Source organism: Lissotriton helveticus, chromosome 9 (genome assembly GCF_964261635.1).
Source record: "Lissotriton helveticus chromosome 9, aLisHel1.1, whole genome shotgun sequence".
NCBI lineage: Eukaryota > Metazoa > Chordata > Amphibia > Caudata > Salamandridae > Lissotriton > Lissotriton helveticus.
The window spans coordinates 219,288,882-219,296,381 of NC_136070.1; positions in this window are offsets into that span (position 1 = coordinate 219,288,882).

The window sequence follows — 7,500 nt, forward strand, 5'->3', positions numbered from 1 at the left end:
GCTTGGACCGGGCCCGGGGAGCAGGTGTGGCTGGCATCATCCACTACGCTGTCCGCGCGTAGTTTTCCGCCCACCCCTAACAGAACCCTGTGATGCGGGAGCCCCCGTCCTGCGGCCTAGCGAGTGTCTGGGTGCCTGTGATGGGGTCCATCGGGCCAAGGGAGGCTCCCCCAACCTGGCTGGGATCAGAAGCGGGGACTGGGCCAGGTGGGGGCGTGGCTGGCTAAGTCCTTTCCACTGCGTAGTAAGAGTTTGGGTAGGGCTGGGCGTAGTGCCACTACGCACACTACGCGTAGTGAAAAAAAAAAAAAAATGTGGAAAACGGGGGCGCGTCCTGGGGGTCCGTGTGCCCTGGACAGGGGCCCCTCGTGCCTGGGCAGACTCCCTGATCTCCCCGGCCTGGTTGGAGCCCGGGAGCCCTGCAGCCACGGAGCCCTGCAGCCCTGCAGCCCGAGCCCTGCAGTCCCCGAGCCCTGGAGCCCCGGAGCCCCAGAGCCCCGGAGCCCCGGAGCCCTGCAGCCCGAGCCCTGCAGTCCCCGAGCCCTGGAGCCCCGGAGCCCCGGAGCCCCAGAGCCCTGCAGCCCTGCAGCCCCGGAGCCCTGCAGTCCCGGAGCCCCGCATGCCCGGAGCCCTGCAAGGGCAGGCTGGAGCCCCCCGCAGAGGCTCGGAGCCGGCAGATTGGCGTCATTTCGGTCCCGGCCATCTGGTCGCCCCTCTCGCCTCGGCCATCTGGTCGCGACCAATGCTTTCCTATAGGGCGACCAGATGGCCGGGCTTCCCTGGAAGTCCCGATGAGGTGCCATTTGCCTCCCGGATCCCAGGCAGGGCTCCAGGAGGTAGGGCACGTTTGCGCCCTGGGTCCCCTCTGTCACCTTTAGTGCACAGATTACAAGAAAGGGGGGTAATTTTCCTCCGGATTACTAGGGACAATGGTATGCCCGGACACCCTCCCAGGATAGCGGTGCACTGCCAGGGACCAGATGGGCTGTGTTCCCGGGCAACACCTCCCAGGCGTCCGGGGCTCCCTCCTCCGGCCCGCGACGTGGGAAAGTACCCCGGAAGGGCTCCATGGGTCCTGGGCCCTGCAACCCCGGAGCCCTGCAGCCCCCGAGCCCTGGAGTCCTGCAGCCCCCGAGCCCCGAGCCCCGAGCCCTGGTTCCCTGGTTCCCTGGAGCCCTGGAGCCCTGGAGCCCTGGAGCCCTGGAGCCCTGCAGCCCCCGGAGCCCTCCCGCGGAGGCTCGGGGCAGGCAGATTGGCATCATTTTGGTCCCCCCTCTCCCCTCGGCCATCTGGTCGTCCGCCATGCTTTCCTACGGGGCAACCAGATGGCCGGGCTTCCCTGGAAGTCCCGATGAGGTGCCATTCGCCTCCCAGATCCCAGCCAGGGCTCCAGGAGGTCGGGCACGTTCGCGCCTAGGGTCCCTCGAGCCTTGCGGTGCGCACTTGTTCCCAGAAAGAGGGGTAGCCTTCCTCCGGATTACTAGGGACAAGGTACTCTGTGACCCCTCTTGGGCTGGCGGATCCCTGCCGGGGACCAGATGGGCTGTGTTCCCGGGCAACACCTCCCAGGCGTCCAGGGCTCCCTCCTCCGGCCAGCGGCGTGGGAAAGTACCCGGGAAGGGCTCCATGGGTACTGGGCCCAGCAACCCTGCAACCCCGGAGCCCCGCAGCTCCCGAGCCCTGAAGTCCTGGTGCCCTGGAGCCCTGGAGCCCTGGAGCCCTGCAGCCCTGCAGCCCTGGAGCCCTGCAGCCCTGGAGCCCTGGAGCCCTGGAGCCCTGGAGCCCTGGAGCCCTGGAGCCCTGGAGCCCTGGAGCCCTGGAGCCCTGGAGCCCTGGAGCCCTGGAGCCCTGCAGCCCTGGAGCCCTGCAGCCCTGGAAGGGCAGACGGGAACCCTCCCGCGGAGGCTCGGGGCAGGCAGGCAGACTGGTGTCATTTCGGTCCCGGTCATCTGGTTGCCCCTCTCCCCTCGGCCCTCGGCCATCTGGTCGTCCGCCATGCTTTCCTACGGGGCAACCAGATGGCCGGGCTTCCCTGGAAGTCCCGATGAGGTGCCATTCGCCTCCCAGATCCCAGCCAGGGCTCCAGGAGGTCGGGCACGTTCGCGCCTAGGGTCCCTCGAGCCTTGCGGTGCGCACTTGTTCCCAGAAAGAGGGGTAGCCTTCCTCCGGATTACTAGGGACAAGGTACTCTGTGACCCCTCTTGGGCTGGCGGATCCCTGCCGGGGACCAGATGGGCTGTGTTCCCGGGCAACACCTCCCAGGCGTCCAGGGCTCCCTCCTCCGGCCAGCGGCGTGGGAAAGTACCCGGGAAGGGCTCCATGGGTACTGGGCCCAGCAACCCTGCAACCCCGGAGCCCCGCAGCTCCCGAGCCCTGAAGTCCTGGTGCCCTGCAGCCCTGCAGCCCTGGAGCCCTGGAGCCCTGCAGCCCTGGAGCCCTGGAGCCCTGCAGCCCTGGAGCCCTGGAGCCCTGGAGCCCTGGAGCCCTGGAGCCCTGGAGCCCTGGTGCCCTGCAGCCCTGGAAGGGCAGACGGGAACCCTCCCGCGGAGGCTCGGGGCAGGCAGGCAGACTGGTGTCATTTCGGTCCCGGTCATCTGGTTGCCCCTCTCGCCTCGGCCATCTGGTCTCGCCCAATGCTTTCCTATGGGGCGACCAGATGGACGGGTTCCCCTGGAAGTCCCGATGAGGTGCCTTTCGCCTCCCAGATCCCAGCCAGGGCTCCAGGAGGTTGGGCACGTTCGCGCCTAGGGTCCCCCGAGCCTTGCGGTGCGCACTTGTTCCCAGAAAGAGGAGTAGCCTTCCTCCGGATTACTAGGGACAAGGTCCTCTGGGACCCTTGTCGGGCTAGCGGTCATCAGCCGGCAGATAGGCGGGCCAGGATGCCGCCCCAGACCTGGGTCCGTCCCTGGGACTGCAGCGTGGCCCGGGTGCCTGGGACGGGGTGCAGAGGGCCCGGGGAAGGCTTCCCCTGCGCCCCGGGCCCTGGGAGCCACAGCTGGGTCCAGTGGCCGCGCCGGGCCCCTGGTCGGGTGCTAGGGCCCTTGGCCCTGTCCCCCGGCCTGCCACACTGCCAAAAGCCCGGGACGGGGTTCCGTGGTGCCCGGGGAGCCTCCCCGTGCTTGACCGGGTTCAGGAGCTCCGTCCGGGGCCCTTGAGGGCCCCGGGGACTGTGGCCTCCCCACCCGGGGCTCTGTCCTGGGTCCTGCCGCGCGGCAGGGTGCCCGGGACGGTGTCCGGCAGGCCCGGGGAAGGCTTCCCCTGCGCCTCCAGGCCTGGGAGCCCCGGCTGGATCCAAGGGCCACGGCGGGCCCCGAGTCGGGTGCTCGGGCCCTGGGCCCTGTCCCCCGGCCTGCTGCACTGCCAAGGGCCCGGGCCCGGGTCGGGGTTCCGTTGTGCCCAGGCAGGCCTCCCCTGCTTGTCAAAGTGCCTGGGGGCCCGGGTGGGAGGGCCTGTCGGGGCCCCTGGGAGCCTCCATGGCTGGGGCCCAGCTGGGGCCCTGGGCCTCCGGTCGGCCATGCCGCGGAGCACGCTGACTCCTTCGTTGGGGCACAGGGTGTCCTCTTTCGTGCCCGGCCATCGGATCCCCTCGGCCATCTGGTCGCCTGCTATGCTTTCCTATAGGGCGACCAGATGACCGAACTTCCCTGGAAGTCCCGATGAGGTGCCATTCGCCTCCCGGATCCCAGCCAGGGCTCCAGGAGGTCGGGCTCGTTTGTGCCTTTTGTCCCCTATGTCCCCTCGGGTGCACGGATTAAAAGAAAGGGGGGTAATGTTCCTCCGGATTACTAGGGAGAGGGTCAGTCAGCCCTCCAGAGATTCTGAATCAGGGGAAGGCAGCCCTGGGGCCTGCCCGCTGGGGCCTCCAGGGTCCTGGGGACACTCCTGCCTTTCAGCCCCTTGCCGATGGTCCTTTTCCTCCGAGTTTGAGGGGGATGGTGTCCCGGGGTCCGCCTGCCAGTGGCCCCCAGGGGCCCGGGGACGCTCCTGCCTCTCAGCCCCTTGCTGATGGTCCTTTTTCTCCGAGTTTGATCAGGCACAGACCTCCGAGTTTGATCAGGCACAGACCTCCATGAGGTCGGGCCATGCTGAGAGGGGGAAGGCGTCCCGGGGCCCGCCCGCCAGGGGCCCCCAGGGGCCCGGGGACGCTTCTGCCTCTCAGCCCCTTGCCGATGGTTGTTTTTCTCCGAGTTCGATGGTCGTTTTTCTCAGAGTTTGATCAGGCAGACTTCCATAAGGTCTGGCCATGCTGAGAGGGGGAAGGCATCCCGGGGCCTGACCGCCAGGGGCCCCCAGGGGCCTGGGGATGCTCCTGCCTCTCAGCCCCTTGCTGATGGTCCTTTTTTCTCCGAGTTTGATCAGGCACAGACCTCCGAGTTTGATCAGGCACAGACCTCCGTGAGGTCCGGCCATGCTGAGAGGGGGAAGGCATCCCGGGGCCCGCCCGCCAGGGGCCCCCAGGGGCCCGGGGGGCGCTTCTGCCTCTCGGCCCCTTGCCGATGGTTGTTTTTCTCCGAGTTCGATGGTCGTTTTTCTCCGAGTTTGATCAGGCAGACTTCCATAAGGTCTGGCCATGCTGAGAGGGGGAAGGCATCCCGGGGCCCGACCGCCAGGGGCCCCCAGGGGCCCGGGGACGCTTCTGCCTCTCGGCCCCTTGCCGATGGTTGTTTTTCTCCGAGTTTGATGGTCGTTTTTCTCTGAGTTTGATCAGGCAGACTTCCATAAGGTCTGGCCATGCTGAGAGGGGGAAGGCATCCCGGGGCCCGACCGCCAGGGGCCCCCAGGGGCCCGGGGATGCTCCTGCCTCTCAGCCCCTTGCTGATGGTCCTTTTTCTCCGAGTTTGATTAGGCACAGACCTCCGAGTTTGATCAGGCACAGACCTCCGTGAGGTCCGGCCATGCTGAGAGGGGGAAGGCGTCCCGGGGCCCGCCCGCCAGGGGCCCCCAGGGGCCCGGGGATGCTCCTGCCTCTCAGCCCCTTGCTGATGGTCCTTTTTCTCCGAGTTTGATCAGGCACAGACCTCCGTGAGGTCCGGCCATGCTGAGAGGGGGAAGGTGTCCCTGGGCCCGCCCGCCAGGGGCCCCCAGGGGCCCGGGGACGCTTCTGCCTCTCGGCCCCTTGCCGATGGTTGTTTTTCTCCGAGTTTGATGGTCGTTTTTCTCCGAGTTTGATCAGGCAGACTTCCATAAGGTCTGGCCATGCTGAGAGGAGGAAGGCATCCCGGGGCCCGACCGCCAGGGGCCCCCAGGGGCCCGGGGATGCTCCTGCCTCTCAGCCCCTTGCTGATGGTCCTTTTTCTCCGAGTTTGATCAGGCACAGACCTCCGAGTTTGATCAGGCACAGACCTCCGTGAGGTCCGGCCATGCTGAGAGGGGGAAGGCGTCCCGGGGCCCGCCTGCCAGGGGCCCCCAGGGGCCCGGGGATGCTCCTGCCTCTCAGCCCCTTGCTGATGGTCCTTTTTCTCCGAGTTTGATCAGGCACAGACCTCCGTGAGGTCCGGCCATGCTGAGAGGGGGAAGGTGTCCCTGGGCCCGCCCGCCAGGGGCCCCCAGGGGCCCGGGGATGCTCCTGCCTCTCAGCCCCTTGCTGATGGTCCTTTTTCTCCGAGTTTGATCAGGCACAGACCTCCGTGAGGTCCGGCCATGCTGAGAGGGGGAAGGTGTCCCTGGGCCCGCCCGCCAGGGGCCCCCAGGGGCCCGGGGACGCTTCTGCCTCTCGGCCCCTTGCCGATGGTTGTTTTTCTCCGAGTTCGATGGTCGTTTTTCTCCGAGTTTGATCAGGCAGACTTCCATAAGGTCTGGCCATGCTGAGAGGGGGAAGGCATCCCAGGGCCCGACCGCCAGGGGCCCCCAGGGGCCTGGGGATGCTCCTGCCTCTCAGCCCCTTGCTGATGGTCCTTTTTCTCCGAGTTTGATCAGGCGCAGACCTCCGAGTTTGATCAGGCACAGACCTCCGTGAGGTCCGGCCATGCTGAGAGGGGGAAGGCGTCCCGGGGCCCGCCCGCCAGGGGCCCCCAGGGGCCCGGGGACGCTTCTGCCTCTCGGCCCCTTGCAGATGGTTGGTTTTCTCCGAGTTCGATGGTCGTTTTTCTACGAGTTTGATCAGGCAGACTTCTAAAGGTCTGGCCATGCTGAGAGGGGGAAGGCATCCCGGGGCCCGACCACCAGGGGCCCCCAGGGGCCCGGGGATGCTCCTGCCTCTCAGCCCCTTTGCTTATGGTCCTTTTTCTCCGAGTTTGATCAGGCACAGACCTCCGTGAGGTCCGGCCATGCTGAGAGGGGGAAGGCATCCCGGGGCCCGACCGCCAGGGGCCCCCAGGGGCCCGGGGATGCTCCTGCCTCTCAGCCCCTTTTCTGATGGTCCTTTTTCTCCGAGTTTGATCAGGCACAGACCTCCGTGAGGTCCGGCCATGCTGAGAGGGGGAAGGCGTCCTGGGGCCCCGGCCGCCAGGGGCCCCCAGGGGCCCGGGGACGCTTCTGCCTCTCGGGCCCTTGCCGATGGTTGTTTTTCTCTGGATTACTAGGGGAAAGGGTATGCCCAGATACCCTCCCAGGGCTGCGGTCCCCTGCCGGGGACCAGATGGGCTGTGGCCTGGAGCCCTGCGTGGGCAGGCAGGAGCCCGACCGCAAGGGAAGGCCTCGGGACGGGCAGATGGGGAGTCCTTTCGGTCCCGGGCATCTGGTCGACCCTCTCCCCTCGGCCATCTGGTCGCCCGCAATGCTTTCCCTGGAAGTCCCGATGAGGTGCCATTCGCCCCCCGGATCCCAGCCAGGGCTCCAGGAAGTCGGGCACGTTCGCGCCTAGGGTCCCCTGAGCCTCGCGGTGCGCACTTGTTCCCAGAAAGAGGGGTAGCCTTCCTCCGGATTACTATGGACAAGGTCCTCTGGGACCCCTCACGGCCTAGCGGTAAGCTGGCAGCTGGACGGGCCAGGATGCTGCCCTGGCCCCGGTCCGTCCCTGGGCCTGCCGCGTGGCAGGAAGCCCTGGATGTGGTGGGGGAGGGCCCAGGGAGGCGTCCCCTGCACCTCCAGGCTCCCGGCTGGGGCCAGGGGCCCCGGCTCTGGGCCCCGTCCCCCGGGCTCCCCCTTGCCTGAGGACCCCGGGGAGGGCGGCCTCCCCACCCCGGGCTCCGTCCTGGGTCCTGCCGCGGGGCAGGGTGCTCGGGACGGGGTCTGGCGGGCCCGGGGAGGCTCCCCCTGCGCCTCCGGGCTTGGGAGCCCCGGCTGGGTCCAGGGGCCGGTCCGGGCCCCGGGTCGGGTGCCCCGGCTCTGGGCCCAGTGTCCCCCCGGCCTGACGCACTGCCAAAGGACCGGGAAGGGGTTCCGTGGAGCCCAGGGAGCCTCCCCTTGCCTGGCTGGGTTCAGGAGAACCATCCGGGGCCCCTGCAGGGGCCCCGGGGAGGGCGGCCTCCCCACCCCGGGCTCCGTCCTGGGTCCTGCCGCGGGGCAGGGTGCCCGGGGAGGCTCCCCCTGCGCCTCTGGGCTCGGGAGCCCCGGCTGGGT